The sequence below is a fragment of the Amblyraja radiata genome, chromosome 21 (genome assembly GCF_010909765.2).
Source record: "Amblyraja radiata isolate CabotCenter1 chromosome 21, sAmbRad1.1.pri, whole genome shotgun sequence".
Classification (NCBI taxonomy): Eukaryota; Metazoa; Chordata; class Chondrichthyes; order Rajiformes; family Rajidae; genus Amblyraja; species Amblyraja radiata.
This window is the reverse complement of record NC_045976.1, coordinates 5,276,987-5,297,601: the sequence shown is the minus strand read 5'-3', so window position 1 is coordinate 5,297,601 and position 20,615 is coordinate 5,276,987. Positions and strand designations below refer to the sequence as shown.

The 20,615-nt window shown below is 47.9% G+C and overlaps 1 pseudogene; it reads left to right on the top strand.

The window, feature by feature from the left end:
- LOC116985040 overlaps positions 1-19,304 on the top strand; it is a 43,264-nt pseudogene extending 23,960 nt beyond the window's left edge.
- The last annotated feature ends 1,311 nt before the right edge of the window (positions 19,305-20,615 follow it).

The following is a 20,615-nucleotide window of genomic DNA, read 5'->3' as shown; positions in this document are numbered from 1 at the left end:
TTTGCAATAGAGCAACTCCTCCCATCTCCCTGGGCCTCCTTTCAGATTTGCTCACTGATTATATATTATTTCTAAGGATTAGCTTTCAATTTACCCCCTCCGCAAAAGCCAACCTCAACCCTCTAAAACCCGGGCCTTCTTCTCCAAAACCACCTGTTCCACCCCTCTGTATCCACAGGCTTTCTCCTCCAATGCCACACGGCCCACCGCTACATAACCATTGAGTGGTTATCATATTGGATAGAGTGGATGTGGAGAGGATGTTTCCACTAGTGAGAAAGTCTAGTACTAGAGGTCATAGCCTCAGAATTTAAGGAAGGAGATGAGGAGGAATTTCTTTAGTCAGATGGAGATGAATCTGGAATTCTTTCCCACAGAAGGCAGTGGAGGCCAAGTCAATGGATATTTTTAGGGCAGAGATATGGATTCTTGATTAGTGCGGGTGTAAGGGGTTACGGGGAGAATGGGGTGAGGAGGGAGAGTTAGATCAGCCATGATTGAATGGCGGAGCAGACTTGATGGGCCGAATGGCCTAATTTTTCTCCTATCATTTACGTCCCCTCTGAACATATCCTTTCTCCGGTGTCTCCCCTCTGAACCCTCACTCACTCACCGAGAAACCTGGCCCTTCCCGACCAAACCCCTGGCCTCTGCCCTTCAAATGCCCCACCTCCCAGATCCTCCCTCACGAAACCCCCACCTCTCCCATCTGAAGCCGCCAGCCTCTCTCCTCCTGTCCCCACTCCTCCAAACCCCCAACCCCTCTCCTCCTGTCCCCCCTCCTCCAAACCACCAGACCACCCATCTGTGACCACGAACCCTCCCTCTGATGCCCCGGCCCCAACCCATCAAACACTCCTGGTCCTTCTCCAGAACCCATGGTCCCCTCCCCAAATGCCCAGATGCACCACTTTGGGCATGAACCCCCAGCCTCTCCCTTCTGAGCTCCCCCTCCCCCCCACTCTGAAACTCCGAGCCTATTTCCTGCTCCCCCCCACCCCTCAGAACCATGGGCCCCTCCCCTTTGAACCTCGACCTCTCCCCTCTGAACTCTCTCTCCCTACCTTGCATAACCTTGCCCTTTGCTCCGGACTCCCCTATCCATCCTCTCCACCTCCTTGCAGCCAAAACACCGACCCCCCCCCCCTCCCCGATGAACTCCTCCAACAGGGACACCCCTGTCCCTTCTTCCAAAACCCTTACCCCTGTCCTCTTTGAATCCTCCGCCCCTCTCCCCTCCGAATCGCAAACATGCTTCCAAGATGGCGCCCAACACAGGCGACTATCTGCGTGAATTCACAGAAGCAGATGTACAATCGCGTATTACAATCGCTCCACACATTCTTAAATCTCTGCTCCTACAGACACTGTAAATGGATCTACTGTAATCATGTTTTGTCTTTCCGCTGACTGGTTAGCACGCCACAAAAGCCTTTCACCGTGCGTAGGTACATGTGAGAACAAACCAAACTAAATTAAACCCACTCCTCCGCACGCCCGGTTCCTTGCCTCTGTAGCCCCCAACACCCACCCTGTTCCTGTAAACCCCGGCATCTCTGGGAAACAGTAGATAAGTGGCCGAGTGCTTCTTCTGCAGGTGTGGGCAAACCCCTCTCTCCAGAGAGATGCCGGATGCTGCTGGCTCTCAGGATCAATGTCCTCGCCAAGGGTTACAGTGGAATCTCCTTGGAGACCCTCAACCAAATGATCCAGGCCTTCAATGGTAACGTTGCCTTTTATACTTTGCTTTGAAACTTTTCTTTAGACTCTAGAGATACAGCACGGCAACAGGCCCTTCCGCGACCTCCCAATACCCCATACACTAGCACTACCCTACACACACTAGGGACAAGTTACAGAAGCCAATTAACCTACAAACCTGTACGTCTTTGGAGTGTGGGAGGAAACCAGAGAACGTACAAATCCTTTAGACTTTACTTTAGACTTTAGAGATACAGCATGGAGACAGGCCCTTCAGCACACCAAGGCCATACCGACCAGCGATCCCCGTACACTAACACAATCCTACACACACTGGGGACAAGTTACAGAAGCCAATTAACCTACAAACCTGTACGTCTTTGGAGTGTGGAAGGAAACCAGACCACGCGGAGAAAATGCATGCAGGTCACGAGGAGAATGTACAAACGCCGTAGTCAGGATCGAACCCGGGTCACTGGCGCTGTAAGGCAGCATCTCTATCACAATGCCACTATTCCGCCCCATTGTCTTCATATTTATATAACAGAGTAGATTATGTTTTGCTGGGCTGTAATCTTAAGGGCCAGTCCCACTTGCGTGTCATTTGCACGTAATTTACGCGTCACGATGCACGACGCGGGCGTCGTGACACGCACGTGATGCGCGCATGGTGCGCGTTACGCTCGCATGGTGCGCGGTGACGTAGGCAGTGACGTGCGGTCGCGAGCGGCGCCCCAGGATTTTGGAATTCACAAAACCTTTGCGCGCCATCTGCGTGAAACGTAAATGACGCCCAAGTGGGACAGGCCCTTTACACTCTTTTATTGTGCTTTCTGCAGCTTCCTGCCTGTCCTTCGTGCCAGAGAAGGGAACTGTTGGGGCCAGTGGAGATCTCGCTCCTCTGGCTCACCTTGCCCTCGGACTGATGGGTGAAGGGAAAATGTGGTCGCCAAAAAGCGGCTGGGCTGACGCTAAGGATGTGAGTTCTCTTGGTTTTCTATGACGTCTAGTTACTGTATTGTGGGTACACTTTGATTAGCAACTAGATTTTAAACCATAAGCCAAATGTACAGTGTTGGACCACACGCAGTGTTCTATAACTCCGAGTATCTGCGCAATGGTTCAACGATACAACCCTGATATGTGGATGGCACGGTGGCGCAGCGATAGAGATTCTGCCTCACAGCACCATAGACCCAGGTTCAATCCTGACTATGGGTGCTGTCTGAGTTTTTGCATTCTCCCCGTGACCTGCGTGGGTTTTGTTTCCGGGTGCTCCGGTTTCCTCCCACACTCCAAAGACGTACAGGTTTACAGGCTAATTGGCTTCAGTAAAATTGTAAATTGTCCCTCGTGTGTAGAATAGTGTTCGTGTACGATTCTGCGCTGTATCTCTAAAATAGATGCAAATACGGCTGAGTACGATACTATTGAATATATCGACATTATGAATGTATGAAGAGTTTTTTTGCACTGTTATTGTTTTATATATACATTTTTTTAAATCCTGAATTAAGTTTATTTTTGAAAAAAAATGGTGCTCAGAGAATCCAATGAGATTTGGTGATACCTTGTGTTTAAGAAGGAACTGCAGATGCTGGAAAATCGAAGGTAGACAAAAATGCTGGAGAAACTCAGCGGGTGCAGCAGCATCTATGGAGCGAAGGAGATAGGCAATGTTTCGGGCCGAAACCCTTGGGTTCCGAAACATTGCCTTTCTCCTTCGCTCCATAGATGCTGCTGCACCTGCTGTGTTTCTCCAGCATTTTTGTGTACCTTTGGTGATACCTTGTTGTTTTGTGATCCGGTGATATTAGGTGATACCATGAGATTCAGTAATCTCTGAGGTTTGAAGTTTGATTATATACATTTGGTTTACCCTCCAAGACTGTGATTCAGTACATGTGGATAATGGAACAGACTGCCGTTAAAATGATTCTATCTTGTACCATCAGGTTTTACAAGCTCATGGGCTCCATCCGATTTCACTGAAACCTAAAGAGGTAATAAAGCAGGCTTCTACCGATAATTTGTGTAATAACCGTCACAGAAGGTTGTGGAGGCTGTCAATAGATATTTTTCAGATGGAGATTGATAGATTCTTGATTAAGTACGGGTGTCAGGGGTTATGGGGAGAAGGCAGGAGACTGGGGTTGAAGGGGAAAGATAGATCAGCCATGATTGAATGGCGGAGTAGACTTATAACCATATAACCATATAACAATTACAGCATGGAAACAGGCCATCTCGGCCCTTCTAGTCCGTGCCGAATACTTATTCTCCCCTCGTCTCATCTACCTGCACTCAGACCATAACCCTCCATTCCTTTCCCGTCCATATACCTATCCAATTTATTTTTAAATTATAAAATCGAACCTGCCCACCACTTCCACTGGAAGTTCATTCCACACCGCTACCACTCTCTGAGTAAAGAAATTCCCCCTCAAGTTACCCCTAAACTTCTGTCCCTTAATTCTCAAATCATGTCCTCTTGTTTGAATCTTCCCTACTCTCAATGGAAAAAGCTTATCCACGTCAATTCTGTCTATCCCTCTCATCATTTTAAAGACCTCTATCAAGTCCCCCCTTAACCTTCTGCGCTCCAAAGAATAAAGACCTAACTTGTTCAACCTTTCTCTGTAACTTAGTTGCTGAAACTCAGGCAACATTCTAGTAAATCTCCTCTGTACTCTCCCTATTTTGATGGGTCGAATGTCCTAATTCTGCTCCTATAGCATATGAACCTTTGATTTTATGAACTAATCAACACACATATTTTTTAAACATTGCCAGTACATAGTATTACAATTGGTTACTATATCTATAAAAAAATCTATATTTTCAGTGACTTTTCTTTGAAATGCTGTTTACTCACGGATATAACTTGAGAGACATCTATGTAAAGGGTGGCACAGTGGCTCAGCTTGGTCGAGCTGCTGCCTCACAGCTCCTGGGACCTGGGTTCGGAACTGACCTCAGTGGAGGTCAGCGTGGAATTTGCACCTTCTCCCTGTGACTGCGTGGGTTTCCTCTGGGTGCTCTGGTTTCCTGCAACATCCCAAAGATGTGCAGGTTTGTAGCTTAATTGGCCTCTGTAAATTGTCCTTAGCGTCTAGGTAGTGAATGAGAAAGTGGGATAGCAACGAAACTGTGTGAACGGGTGATCAATGGTCAGCATGGACTCTGGGACAAAGGTGCAGGAACGAACTGCAGATGCTGGTTTAAATCGAAGGTAGACACAAAATGCTGGAGTAATCTCTGCAGAGAAGGAATGGGTGATGTTTCGGGTCGAGTCCCTTCTTAAGTCTCGACCTGAAATGTCACCCATTCCTTCCCTCCAGAAATGCTGCCTGTCCCACTGAATTACTCCTGCATTTTGTGTCTACCTGTAGGAGGAACAGCCTGTTCTCAAGCTGTATCTCTAAACTAAAAGTTGGATTACTTAGAACTAATGTGGATGGGCGATCGATGGTTAATGTGGACTCTGCAGTCGAAGGGCCTGTTTCCAAGCTGTATCTCGCATCAAAAAGAAACGAAACTCAACTAAACCATTATTTACATCTTGTATTTTACAACATTGTTTAATGATTGAAGCAAATTGAAAGAATAAAGATCTAGAAAAGGTAGACAAAAGTGCTGGAGAAACTCAGCGGGTGCAGCAGCATCTATGGACTCTGACTCGGACACCTCCTCCTACTTACCCCTGGACCATGACCCCACAGACCAGCACCAGGCCACTATCTCTAGCACCGTCACTGACTTCATCAACTCCTGCTCCCTGCCCTCCCGAAACGTTGCCTATTTCTTTCGCTCCATAGATGCTGCTGCACCCGCAGAGTTTCTCCAGCACTTTTGTCTACCTTTTACTTTATTGTCATATGTGACAAGTCACAGTAAAATTCTTTGTTTGAGTATCTAAGGTATGCAAATAGTCGCTACATAAAGGGCACGGACAAAGTTACAATATGCCCTCCTTTGTTCCCCCCCCCCCCCCCCCCTCCCCCTCCCACCTGCATGTCCAATGCATGTTGTTATGATTTTACATCAAACTCTTCGGTGCCCAGGGGCTGTCGCTGATCAACGGGACACAGATGATCACGTCGCTGGGCGCTGAGGCAGTGGAGCGAGCCGTGGCCATCGCCCGCCAGGCGGACATCATCGCCGCACTCACGCTGGAGGTTCTCAAAGGCACCACCAGAGCCTTCGTCAGCGGTGAGTGACCAGCGCGGAGCCCACACAGACTGTCCTGCAGAACCCGAGGCTCCTTCTCCCACTGACCGTCCACCCTCTGTAACGCCTTCTTTACACGTAGACTCAATCGCGTAGGCCCCAACCCTAACGAGGAGAGTTAACGGCTCTAATTACCGAAAAGGCATGAAATATGAAATGGCCCTCAATGCACTGACAGGCATTAAATACTGTATGATCTTGAAATATTGCGAGTGAAAGTGGTGCGGCAGTAGATTTGCCGCCATACAACGCCAGAGTCTCGGTTTCAATCCTTGACTACGGGTGCTGTCTGTACGGTGTTTGTTCATTCTCCCCGTGACCTACATGGGTTTTTTGTTTCACCTACTGCTTTTACTTTTGATGGGGCAACAGAGAGCAATACGATCAACATAGAACATATAAAGAACACAGAAGAATGCGGAGGCCAAGTTAATGGATAATTTTTAAAGGGCTTGTCCCACTTGGCCGTCATTTGCACGTCACGCAGACGGCGCGCCAAGATTTTGTACGTCACTAAAACCTGCGACGCCGCATGCAGCCGCGCATCACTGCCTATGTCATCGGGCACCATGCGGCCGTAATGCGCACCATGCGCTCATCACGTGTGTGTCACATCGCGCGCCCTGCGTCGTGACGCGTAAATTATGTCGCGTAATTTACACGCAAATGACCGCCAAGTGGGACAGGCCCTTAAGGCAGAGATAGATAGTTTCTTGATTAGTACTGGTGTCGGGGGATATGGGGAGAAGGCAGGAGAATGTGCAAAGATAGATCAGCCATGATTGAATGGCAGAGTGGACTTGATGGGTCGAAATGCCTCATTCTGACCCTATCACTTATGAACTCTTAAATGCCACGATTGTATCTGCCTCCTCCACAACTTCCAGCAGTGCATTCCAGCCATCCACCACACTCTGTGTAAAAATCTTGCCCTGACAATCCTATAGGACATAGAACAGTACAGCTCAGGAACGGGCCCTTCGGCCCACAATGTTGGTGCTGAACGTGATGTCAAGTTAAACTGATCGCATCTGCCTACACATGATCCACATCCCTCTATTCCCTGTACTTCCATATGCCTATCTAAAAGCCTCTTAAACACCACTGTGGTACCAACCTTCACCACCAGCCTTGGCAACACATGCCAGGCCTGCACCGCTCCCTGTAAAAAACTTGCCCCCACACATCTCCATTAAATATTCCCCCTCTCACCTTATAGCTACGCCCTCTAGTGTTAGACATTTTCAAGTCGTTCCATGATGTCCCAGAAAAAGCAATTCAAGTCTATCCAACCTCCCCCTGTAGCTAAAACCCTCTAATCCAGGCATCATTCTGATAAACCTCCTCTGCACCCTCTCCAAAGCCTCCACATCTTTCCTGTAATGGGGCCACCAGAACTGCAAGCAATACTCCAAATCATCTTCATCTCCTTTAAACGTTGCCAATCTATCTTAAAGCTATGCTCTCTCTGAGAAAATGGTTCCGACTGTCTACCCTCTCAATGCTTCTCATAATTCTGTATACTTCTATCAGCTCTTCCCTCGACCTCCAGTATTGCAGAGAAAACAATCCAAGTCTGTCCAACCTCACCCTCGAGCAGAAACAGTCTAATCCAGGCATCATTCTGTACCCTCTCCACAGTTTTCACATTCTTCCTGTACTGGGGCGACCAAGAACTGCACGCTATGCTCTAAATGTATCCAAAGCAATGTCTTATAAAGCTGCATTACGACTTGTGTGTGTATATATACAGTGGCGTGCGAAAGTATTCATACCCCTTGAACTTTTCCACATTTTGTCACGTTACAACCACAAACGTAAATGTATTTTATTGGGATTTTATGTGATAGACCAACACAAAGTGGCGCATAATTGTGAAGTGGAAGGAAAATGATACATGGTTTTCAAATTTTTTTACAAATAAAAAACTTAACAGTGTGGTGTGCAAAAGTATTCAGCCCCCCTGAGTCAATACTTTGTAGAACCACCTTTCGCTGCAATTACAGCTGCAAGTCTTTTGGGGTATGTCTCTACCAGCTTTGCACATCTAGAGACTGAAATTTTTGCCCATTCTTCTTTGCAAAATAGCTCAAGTTCAGTCAGATTGGATGGAGAGCGTCTGTGAACAGCAATTTTCAAGTCTTGCCAGAGATTCTCAATTGGATTTAGGTCTGGACTTTGACTGGGCCATTCTAACACATGAATATGCTTTGATCTAAACCATTCCATTGTAGCTCTGGCTGTATGTTTAGGGTCGTTGTCCTGCTGGAAGGTGAACCTCCGCCCCAGTCTCAAGTCTTTTGCAGACTCTAGCAGGTTTTCTTCCAAGATTGTCCTGTATTTGGCTCCATCCATCTTCCCATCAACTCTGACCAGCTTCCCTGTCCCTGCTGAAGAAAAGCATCCCCACAGCATGATGCTGCCACCACCATGTTTCACAGTGGGGATGGTGTGTTCAGGGTGATGTGCAGTGTTTTCCGCCACACATAGCGTTTTGCATTTAGGCCAAAAACTTCAATTTTGGTCTCATCTGACCAGAGCACCTTCCTCCACATGTTTGCTGTGTCCCCCACATGGCTTGTGGCAAACTGCAAACGGGACTTCTTATGGCTTTTTTTCAACAATGGCTTTCTTCTTGCCACTCTTCCATAAAGGCCCGATTTGTGGAGTGCACGACTAATAGTTGTCCTGTGGACAGATTCTCCCACCTGAGCTGTGGATCTCTGCAGCTCCTCCAGAGTTACCATGGGCCTCTTGGCTGCTTCTCTGATCAACGCTCTCCTTGCCCGGCCTGTCAGTTTAGGTGGACGGCCATGTCTTGGTAGGTTTGCAGTTGTGCCATACTCTTTCCATTTTCGGATGATGGATTGAACAGTGCTCTGTGAGATGTTCAAAGCTTGGGATATTTTTTTATAACCTAACCCTGCTTTAAACTTCTCCACAACTTTATCCCTGACCTATCTGGTGTGGTGTGTTCCTTGGGCTTCATGATGCTGTTTGTTCACTAATGTTCTCTAACAAACCTCTGAGGCCTTCACAGAACAGCTGTATTTATACTGAGATTAGATTACACACAAGTGGACTCTATTTACTAGCGTTTTGCATCTATTTACTAATTAGGTGACTTCTGAAGGCAATTGTTTGCACTGGATTTTATTTAGGGGTATCAGAGTAAAGGGGGCTGAATACTTTTACACGCCACACTTTTCAGTTTTTTATATGTAAAAAAATTTGAAAACCATGTATCATTTTCCTTCCACTTCACAATTATGCGCCACTTTGTGTTGGTCCATCACATAAAATCCCAATAAAATACATTTACGTTTGTGGTTGCAACGTGACAAAATGTGGAAAAGTTCAAGTGGTATGAATACTTTTGCAAGCCACTGTAAATGTATATACACACATAAAGACAAACAAACAAACAAAATCAGTGCAAAGAGATAAAACCAATACTCCCAAGTCTATGGTAGACAAAAATGCTGGAGAAACTCAGCGGGTGCAGCAGCATCTATGGAGCGAAGGAAATAGGCAACGTTTCGTCCCGAAACGTTGCACCCACTGAGTTTCCCCAGCATTTTTGTCTACCTTCGATTTTCCGGCATCTGCAGTTCCTTCTTAAACAACTCCCAAGTCTATGTAGTTTAGAGTTTATTGGAGGATGTAGCGTTTAATAGTCTGATGGCTGTTGGACGTTACAGTTTTCAGGCTCTTCTTCCCGACGGCAGGAGTGAAATGAGAGTGCGGCCAGGGTGGTGTGGGTCTCTGATGATGCTGCCTGCCTTTTTGGGGCAGTGACTCCTGTAAATCCATTCGATGGTGGGGAGGTCAGAACCCGTGATGGACTGGGCAGTGGTCACCACAAGGAATCTATACTGAATGTGTTAAACATAATTATAAGCCTCAGCAAATTACAAGAGATTATTTATTAATTATAGAGTATTATAATTCTAGGGTATAATAGGGTATACCCTAATTATAGGGTAGAGGGTCAGAACCTTTCTTCCAGGATAGAGAAGGTTATAGGATGTATCATTAAGCCCAAAGGGGCAGGAAGGAGGGGTGGGGGGGTTTATAGGAGATTTGTTTTTAAAGGGGCAATTTGTTTATACACACAGTGGTGCGTACGTGGAACGTGGTGGTGGAGGTCGATAAGCTTGTGGCGTTTAAGAAGCTTTTAGATTAGGCACATGTATATGCAGGGAATAGAGGGATATGGATCACTAGAGAGGAGATTTAGACTTTGGAGAAACAGGCCCTTTGGCGCTGACCAGCGATCACCCCGCACACTACACACTTGGGGGACAATTCACATTTGCCAATTAACCTACAAACTTGCACGTTATTGGAGTGTGGGAGGAAACAGGAGAATCCAGAGAAAACCCACACAGTCAGAAGCGAGAACATACAAATTCCAGACAAACAAGCACCTGTAGTCAGGATCGAACCCCGGTCTCTGGTGCTCTAAGGCGGCAGCTCTACTGCTGCGCCACCGTGCCGCCTCTCCGGTTGGCCGGGGTGGTTGAGCCAGATATGCCAGCATCCGACACCAGTTTTCCCCAGGCTGCTGAATTTCACAGAGCACTTGTGGAATCGGACACAGACTTATCCTCGTCGCTGTTCCCCAGGCTGCTGGTCTACTCGACTCAACACGGTACATCAGGCCTATGGAGTCATAGAGTCAAACAGCATAGAAACAGGTTCTTCAGCCCAACTTGCCCATACTGGCCAACATGTCCCATCTACACTAGTCCCACCTGCCTGAGTTTGACCCATTTACCTCTAAACCTGTTCTATCCATGTACCTGTCTAATTACTTCTTAAATGTTGTGATAGTCAATGCATCAACTACCTCCTCCGGCACTCGTTCCATACACCCACCATCATTTGTGTAAAAAAGTTACCCCTCATGCTCTTTTCCCCTTCACCTTAAACCTATGTCCTCTGGTCCTCGATTCCCCTCCTCTGGGCAAGAGATATTGTGTGTCTACCCGATCTATTCCTCTCATGATTTTATACACCTCTATAAGATCACCCAAAATCCTTCTGCGCTCCAGGGAATAGAGACCCAGCCTACTCATCTCTCCCTATAGCTCAGACCCTCGAGTCCTGGCAACAACTATATAAATCTTCTCTGCACCCTTTCCAGCTTGACAACATCTTTCCTGTAACATGGTGCCCAGAACTGAATACAATACTCTAAATGCGGCCTCACCAATGTCTTATACAACTGCAACATGACCTCCCAACTTGTATACTTGTATACTCAATAGTCTGACTGATGAAGGCCAATGTGCCAAAAGCCTTTTTGACTACCCTACCTACCTGTGCCACCACTGGCAAGGGACAATATACCTGCACTCCTAGATCCCTCTGCTCTACAACACTCCCCAGAGCCCTACCATTCACTTTGGAAAGAAAGGTTGGTCTAGTTTAAGACTTGTCTGTGGCCCTGTATGTTAAACAGATGTCCACAAGCTGAGACCACACCAAGGACAGATGGACGTAGCTGCTCGATTGAGGTCACTCTTGGACTCCGACGTTCATGCATCTGAGATAGCAGGTGAGTCACCTTCTGATTGACAGTAATTAATTTAGTTTATTGTCACGTACTGAAGTACAGTGAAAAGCTTTTGTTGCGTGCTATCCAGTCAGTGGAAAGACTATACATGATTACAATGGAGCCATTTACAGTGTATAGATACATGATAAGGGAATAACGTTTAGTGCAAGGTAAAGCCAGCAAAGTCCGGTCAAGAATAGTCTGAGGGTCACCAATGAGGTTGATAGTAGTTCAGGACCGCTCTCTAGTAGTAGTAGGATGGTTCTGTAGCCTGATAACAGCTGGGAAGAAACTGTCACTGATTGTGGAGGTGTGCGTTTTCACACTTCTATACCTTTTTCTATAGCTGTATCAATTGCTCTGCACCCTGGACCCAATCCAATAACAAGAAAATATTTATGTTAAAAAAAACGTACAGGTAACAGATTCCCTTTGATTTGTAACTGTGGACCTTTCACAGGGAGCCACAGGTTGTGTGATCGTGTTCAGGATGCCTACACCCTCCGGTGCTGTCCGCAGGTGAGTGTCACCGAGCGCCATGTACCACAGGTCCATTTATGACTCCATCGACTCATAAGTTCATGTTTATTAGTTTTGTATTTAATTTAGTTTAGAGATACAGCGTGGAAACAGGCCCTTCGGCCCACCGAGTTCTCACCGATCCTAGTATATTCACACCATCCGACACACACACACACACACACTAGGGACAATTTACATTGATACCGAGCCAATTAACCTTTGGAGTGTGGGAGGAAACCGGAGATCCCGGAGAAAACCCACGCGTTCACGGGGAGAACGTACAAAATCCGTACAGACAGTTCCCGTAGTCAGGATCAAACCTGGGTCTCTGTCGCTGTAAGGCAGCAACTCTACCGCTATGTTGCTGTTAGAGGAGAACTATTAAGCCATTCGGCCCATCAACGGGCAAAGTTTGTACATTCTCTCTTTGGCCACGTGGGTTTTCTCTGGGTTCCTGTGCTGCACTTCCTATCTTCTATGATCCGGTTTCCTCCCACACCTCAAAGGTGTACAGGATTGTAGGTTATTTGGCTTCGGTAAGTTGATAAATTGTCCCAAGTGTGTGTAGGATAGTGTTAGTGTACGGGGTGATCGCTGGTCGGCATTGGCTCGATGGGGGGGAAGTGCATGTTTCCATGCTGTCCCTAAAGTCTGAAGTAAGGTCTAAAGACAGCAACCCTAAGACTTTTGCCTCCATCACAGTGAGGAGGTGCTTGGTGAACTCACTGTGGTGGATGTTAATTTGTGTTTATTGTGTGTTGTTTATTATTACATGTATGGCTGCAGGCAACGACATTTCGTTCAGACCGAAAGGTCTGAATGACAAATAAAGGATTCAAATTCAATTCAATTCAATAAAGTCTACGCCGCCATTCAGTCAAGGCTCATCTATTTTTCCCTCTCAACCCCATTCTCCTGCCTTCTTCCCATTATCTCTGACACCCGTACTAATCAAAAGTCTGTCAATCCCCGCCTAAAAAAGATCCATTGACTTGGCCTCCACAGCCATCTGTGGACTATTACCACAGTGATCTTGTCACCACGACTATTCCTGTTTAAAACTATTCTCACAGATTTGTTACAGTGGCACGGTGGAGTCTGTACTCACATACTGCATAAACACGTGGTACTTCAACTGTAACTGCTCAGACAGGAAGTCTCTGCAGAGGGTAGTGAGGGGGAGCAGAGAGGATCATTGGCGTCTCCCTACCCTCGGTACAAGAAATGTTCCAGAGCCGCTGCCTGAAAAAAGCACTGAGCATAGCAAAGGACAAACTGCACGCCCTCCACTCACACCTGGATCTCCTGCCACCAGGCAAGAGATACCGTAGCATCAAAGCCCGGACAACCAGACTGCTAAACAGCTTCCTTCCACAGGCTGTGAGGCTGCTAAACAGTCACTCCACCTGATTCTGCTGCTTTGCACTGACAATTTAATAACTCTGGCACTGGCCACTTAAATCAGCTGCCCTGGACAATTTATGACTGTTTTTACTGTATTTTAATGTTGATGTTTTACCTGCTTTTTAACTATTTGTACTGTTTTATCAGGGACTGGATTGTTTTTATTGTTTTTATTATGTGTGAAATGTTTTAGTTTTGTGTGCGATGCTCCGGTATTCCCTGGGAAACGTCTTCTCATTTTGCACTGTACAATTGTTGCTTTGCAAGATGATAATAAAGGTAGATTGATTGATTGATTGTTGCTGGGACTGGCAGGCTCGAGTTGTGAAACTGGATGTTGGGCTTGTTTCCCTGCAGGGAATGGAGGGATATGGATCATGTGCAGACTGGGGAGATTAATTTAGCTTGGCATCATGTTCAGCATGGACATTATGGGCCGAAGGGCCTGTTCCTGTGCTGCACTTACTATCTTCTATGTTCTATGCTGTGAAAGAGGGTGAGGGATGTTTATATGATCATGAGAGGCAATGGTAAGATGGATGGTCACAGTATTTTTGTCAGGGTAGAGCTGTCTAAAAATGCGGGGAACAGGGAACAGGGGCAGCACGGTGGTGCAGCGGTAGAGTTGCTGCCTCACAGCCCCAGAGACCTGGGTTCAATCCTGACTAAGGGTGCTGTCTGTACAGAGTTTGTACATTCTCCCCGTGACCTTGTGGGTTTTCTCCGGGTGCTCCGGTTTCCTCCCACACTCCAGAGATGTACAGGTTTATAAGTTAATTGTTTAGTTAATTGCCTTTGATAAGATTCTAAATTACCCCAAGTGAAAAGCATAGTGCTAGTGTATGAGGTGATCGCTGGTCAGCAAGGACTCGGTGGGCAAAGGGCCTGTTTCCGCGCCATATCTCCAAAGACAAAAGTTTAAGGTGAGGTGGGAAAGATTGAAAGGGGTTCTGAGGGTCAGGTTTTTAACATAGAACATGGAACGAGCTGCCAGAGGGAGTGGCAGCAGAGGGTACATTTACAACATTTGGCAATGTGGTCAGCATGGAGGAGTTGGGCCGAAGGGCCTGTTTCCACAGTGTGTTACACTATGACTCCGTGTTACACACCTCCTAACCTGCCGATGCTCTCTTGCAGGTGCATGGGGTGGTAAACGACACGATTGCTTTTGTGAAGAATATTCTGGTGACTGAAATGAACAGTGTTACCGATAACCCTGTATCCTTCTATGAACCAGCGGTACAGAAGATAGACACATAATGCTGGAGTAACTCAGCGGCCCAGCCTGGTCCAGTCCGGCCCAGCCCGGCGCAGAGTCGGTGATGGGAATGGAAAGCGGAGAGTCTGATCCCGGCGGAGGAGAACGGCCAGTGACCAGCGCCCGCTGTGAGTCCCCATCGCACACACAGCTCCAGCCACTACTCATCTGCTCCCCCTCACTGGCTCCTGCCCCCCTCCCATGTGATACCAGCTCTCTCCCCCATGCCCAGACACCGCTCTCTCCCCACAACCCCACCCCCCCCGCCCACACACCCATCCACCCACACCCATCCCTCCCACAACCCCCCCGCCCACACACCCCTCTCCCCCCCAACCACCCCTGCCCACACACACACCACCCGACACACCCCCCCCGCCCACACAGCCACACCCACACACACGCACACACACACACACACCCCACACACACACCCCCGCCCACACACCCCTCTCCCTGCCCACACCAACCCCCTGCCCACACACACACACACACCTCCCACCCGCGCACCGCACACATCCCCTCCCCCTCACATCACACTTCCCTTCCCCCCCTCCCCTCCCACACATGAAGAGGAGGGGGAGAGAGTGCTGGGGGATGAGGGGAAATGAGCCGCGCCTGCACAAGTTAGGGGCTATGGGTGAGCGGTGGAATATTACGTTGGGGAATAGGTTGCGTTGGGGGACCAGGCCTCCTGTGTGACTGGGACCCACAAGAGTCCCACTTAGTCTCGTGTCTCTTAAACGTTGCAATAGTCCCTGCTTCATCTAATTCCTCCCGTAGTTCATTCCATACACTCACCATCCTTTGTGTAGAAAAAGTTACCCCTCAGGTTCCTCTTACATCTTTCACCCCTCACCTTAAACCTACCCGCTCTAATTCTCGATTCCCCTAATCTGGGCAAGAGACTGTGCGTTTACCCAATCTATTCCCACCAACTCATTTGTAATCTACCACGTTTGAATAAAAGTCAGTGCTCCAGATTTGTTGAATGTTGGCGTGTTCTTCCAGCTTTAGTTTCAATGAGAATCTGTTTGCATCCTTTAAAATACGAACAATTTTATTTCTTAATCAGTTTCCAGATTGTATTTGCAGAGAGAGGGGAGATTATTTCAGGTGGAAACTTCCATGGCGAATATCCTGCTAAAGTAAGTGATCAGTTTGCTAATCATCTGTCTCAGGATTTGTTTCTAAGAAATTCTAAGTAAAATTGGCAATAGGATAATGCAAGGGTATAGATGTGGTGGTGAGATGTCGTTTGAAATATTCTGTACAGGTATGGACTCCCTACTTCATGAGGAACCTACTTATCATAAAATCATAAGTGATAGGAGTAGAATTAGGCCATTCAGCCCATCAAGTCTACACCACCATTCAATCATGGCTGATCTATCTTTCTCTCCTAACCCCAGTCTTCTGCCTTCTCCCCATAACCAAGGAATTAGTAGTGAAATAACCGAGATTCTTGGTCTGAAGAAGGGTCCTGTCCCAAAACGTCACGTATTCCTTTTCTCCAGAGATGTTGCCTGATATGTCTATCTTCAGCATAAAACAGCATCTGTAGTTCCTTCCTACACAGCAGGTGGGTGGCACGGTGGCGCAGTGGTAGAGTTAAAATTGAATCTGAATCTGAGTTGCTGCCTTACAGCGTCAGAGACCTGGGTTCAATTCTAACTACGGATGCTGTGTGTTTAGAGTTTGAACGTTCTCCCCGTGACCTGTGTGGGTTTTCACCGGGTGTTCTAGTTTCCTCCCACACTCAAAAGGCATTCCGGTGTCTAAAGCACTTCCATTGACGACATCAGTGTAATTTCTAACTTGCCGTTTTGGGGGGTTTGATCTAATCGTCTGAAGAGGTTGCCTCAGACATTGCTGTAGAATAATTATGTGCAGGGCAGACTGACTCCTGCAGCTTGTCACCTTGAATTACCTGCAGGCTCTCGACTACCTGGCCATCGCGGTTCACGAGCTGGCTTCCATCAGCGAGAGGCGCATCGAGAGGCTGTGTAACCCGTCCCTGAGCGAACTGCCTGCCTTCCTGGTCAAAGAGGGTGGCCTGAACTGTGGCTTCATGGTGGCGCACTGCACTGCTGCTGCATTAGGTGCCAACTCTTCTTCACTGTAGACCTGTCACCATTATACATGTCATAAGTTCATGCTCATAAGTGATAGGAGCAGTATTAGGCCATTCAGCCCATCAAGTCAACTCCGACATTTAATCATGGCTGATCCATCTTTCCCTCGTAACCCCATTCTGCCCATAACCCCTGACACTTATACCAATCAAGAATCTATCAATCTCTGCCTTAAAAATATACATTGATATTTAGTATCAACATTAAATGCGGGGGCTCCAGTTTCCTCCCACACTCCAAAGACATACAGGTTTGTGGGTTAATTGCCTTTGGTAAGCTATAAAATTGTCCCAAGTGTGTGTAGGTTTGTGTATAACCCCAGTCAATAACCCTGTGTATAACCCCAGTCCAGGGCCGGATTTATGTATAAGCTAGACAAGCTTAAGCTTAGGGCCTCGAGATCTAGGGGGGCCGACTCACCCCGCTGCCTCACCGGACCCGTCGTACCTCGCCGCCCCACCGACCATCCGCCCACCGGGACTTCCTACTTTTTGCCCGCTGACCCTGGCCACTCCACCGCCCACCAGCAGCTCGCAGCCGTCGCCTTACTTGCAGCCTGGACTCAGCACCAGGCCTGAAGTTTCCACGCTACAGACTCCAACTCCCCCGGGTTTGACTGCGCTGGGTCCTAGTGCTAGTCCCCTATCCCAGGTAACCTCAGCGGCTGTTCCACTGGGTCTTCCCCATTCCCCTCAAACCATGTGACCCCAGTTATTCCCCACCCACACTACAGTCCTCATACCCCCCTACCCCCTGACCACCCACCACCCCTCCAGGTAAAGCATCGCCCGCTCTGCGGTGAATCCAAAATGTATTTTAAAACCAACTGTTTAATGACAACATACCATAGGATCTAAAAGTGTCACTGTCACTGTCGGGTAGTCATGGTCCTCTAGTCGTGGGGAGGGGGGGGGGGCTCACAAGTGAAATAGCTTAGGGCCTCTCTTCATCTAAATCCGGCCCTGCCCCAGTCGGTCCATTCGTTCATCATACGTCAGTCCCGCCATCCCGGGAATTAACCTGGTGAACCTACGCTGCACTCCCTCAATAGCAAGAATATCCTTCCTCGCACAAATACACGTGAAATAAAGCGATGAGAATTCCAGTAACGGAGTGACAACACATTGTATCTCCAGTGTCTGAGAACAAGGTTCTGTGCCACCCGTCATCAGTGGACTCGCTGTCCACCAGCGCTGCCACAGAGGACCACGTCTCCATGGGCGGATGGGCTGCCAGGAAAGCACTGATGGTCATCTAGCACGTCGAACAAGGTACGGAGAGATCGCCCGCTGCAGGAGAGAGGACGATCCCACTGAGACAATTAATGCACCGCCTCTTCTCAACTTAGACTCGGTTCAAGTTACTTGCTGTAATTCTGATGAGACCCAAATTCTTAATTTAACCTTACCCCACACTATTTGGTGGACGTACGTATGAACGGCAGAAATAAAAACAGAATATGATTAAAAAAACTCAACAGGTCAGGCAGCGTCGACGGAGAGAGAAACTGTCTCAGATGTGAAATGTTAACTGTTTCTCTTCACACCAATGCCACCTGAACTTTTCCACCATTTACTTCATACTTTTTATTTCTTATTTCCAGCGTCTGCATTTTTGATTGATTTTTATCGTAATGTCAGGTTTTGTTGATGGTTAGCCATTTGGCATCAGATCAGGCGAGACACAAAATGCTAGAGTAAAGGGCCTGTCCCACGAGCATGCGACTCCATGTGGCGAGCGCGACCTAACATGGTCGCTTGAGCAATACGGCCTCGCGGGGCCGGTCCCACTTCGATCGCTGGAGCTGTATGGAGTTGTGCGGGGCTGGTCCCGACACCGCGCGTGGCTCCGAAAAACTGACACTGTCCAAACATTCCGCGCGCAATGGCCTGTCAGCCCGTGATGGGCGTACGGAGTACGGAGCGTCTCAACGCCGTGTGCAGCGTCTCGACGCCGTACACAGTGTCTTGACGGCGTACGCCTAGCACGTGGCGTTGCGCGATGACGTCACCGCCCGGCGTGCCTATGCGTGATGATGTAATAGCCCGACGCAGTGCGACGTCCAAATTCAGTCGGCCCGCCTCCTGCCCAGCTGATTGGTGAGTATGATGTCGGGACCAGCCCTGCAGAACTCCAGACGGCTCCGCGGTTGGAAGTGGGACCGGCCCCGCAAGGCCGTACACCTCATGCTGGTGGGACAGGCCCTTAACTTAACGGGACAGGCAGCAGCTCTGGGGAGAAGGAATGGGTCAAGATCCTTCCTTCTTCAGTCTGAAGAGTTACTCTAGCATTTTGTGTCTATCTTCGGTGTAAACCAGCATCTGCAGTTCAATTCCTATACGGCAGATCAGGTTCATGTGGGAAATCTTTTCTTGCAGTGCTTGCTATCGAACTCCTCGCCGCCTGCCAAGGTCTTGAGTTTGTCCGTCCCCTACGTACAACACAACCTTTGGAGAGAGTCCACCAACTCGTCCGCTCACTGGTGAAGTAAGTTAGAACATAGAAAAATCAGGGCTAAGCCATTTAGAACGGAGATGAGGAAAAACTTTTTCACACAGAGAGTTGTGAGTCTGAGAAATTCTCTGCCTCAGAGGGCGGTGGAGGCAGGTTCTCTGGATGCTTTCAAGAGAGAGCTAGATAGGGCTCTTAAAGATAGCGGAGTCAGGGGATATGGAGAGAAGGCAGAAACGGGGTACTGATTGGGGTTCAATGCGATCATGGCTGATCATCCCCAATCAGTACCCCGTTCCTGCCTTCTCCCCATATCCTCTGACTCTGCTATTTTTAAGAGCCATTTAGATAGTAATCTGCCTTACTGTTTTTGCTACCAAAGTGGATAACCTCACATTTATCCGCATTAAACTTCATCTGCCATGCATCTGCCCACTCCCCCAACCTGTCCAAGTCACCCTGCATTCTCATTGCATCCTCCTCACAGTTCACACTGCCACCCAGCTTTGTGTCGTCTGCAAATTTGCATCGAATGGCAAAATCACATTGAATGGCAATACTGGCTCGAAGGGCCGAATGGCCTACTACTGCACCTATTGTCTATTGTCATTCGGCTCAAGTTGTAATGACGAACATCAATGCTTCAGTCACGTTAATCTTCATTAAGGAGAGCATCCCTCCACACTACCTCCCAAACCACCTCCCTCTGAGAAGCTTGTACTCTGTCTACCTCCATAGGTGTGAGCTCCATTCCCATCTCTGCTCCATTTGAATCCATCACCTCAAAAGCAGCTATTGCTGATGTTTTTAATGATATGAAGATGATTGATCCAATCCCCTTTTGTACATCTATTCCTTAAATTAAATCAACTGGTAGTTCACGTTATAGGAGTAGCATTAGGCCATTCGGCCCATCAAGCCTACCCCGCCATTTAATCATGGCTGATCTATCTTTCCTTCTCAACCCCATTCTCCTCCCTTCCCCCAATAACCCCGGTCACCCATACTAATCAAGATTCTGTCAACCTGCGCCTTAAAAATATCCATAGACGGCCTCCACAGCCTTATGTGGCAAAGAATTCCACAGATTCACCACCCTCTGTCTAAAGAGATTCCTCCTCATCTCCTTTCTAAAGGAACATCCTTTAATGCTGAGGATATGACCTCTGGTCCTAGACTCTCCCACTAGTGGAAACATCCTCTCCACATCCACTCTATCCAGGCCTTCACTATTCTGTAAGTTTCATCACGTCTCCTAAATTGAGGAAGGACATTCTTGCTATTGACGGAGTGCAGGGTAGGTTCACCGGGTTAATTCCCAGGATTGCGGGACTGATGTATGATGAAAGAA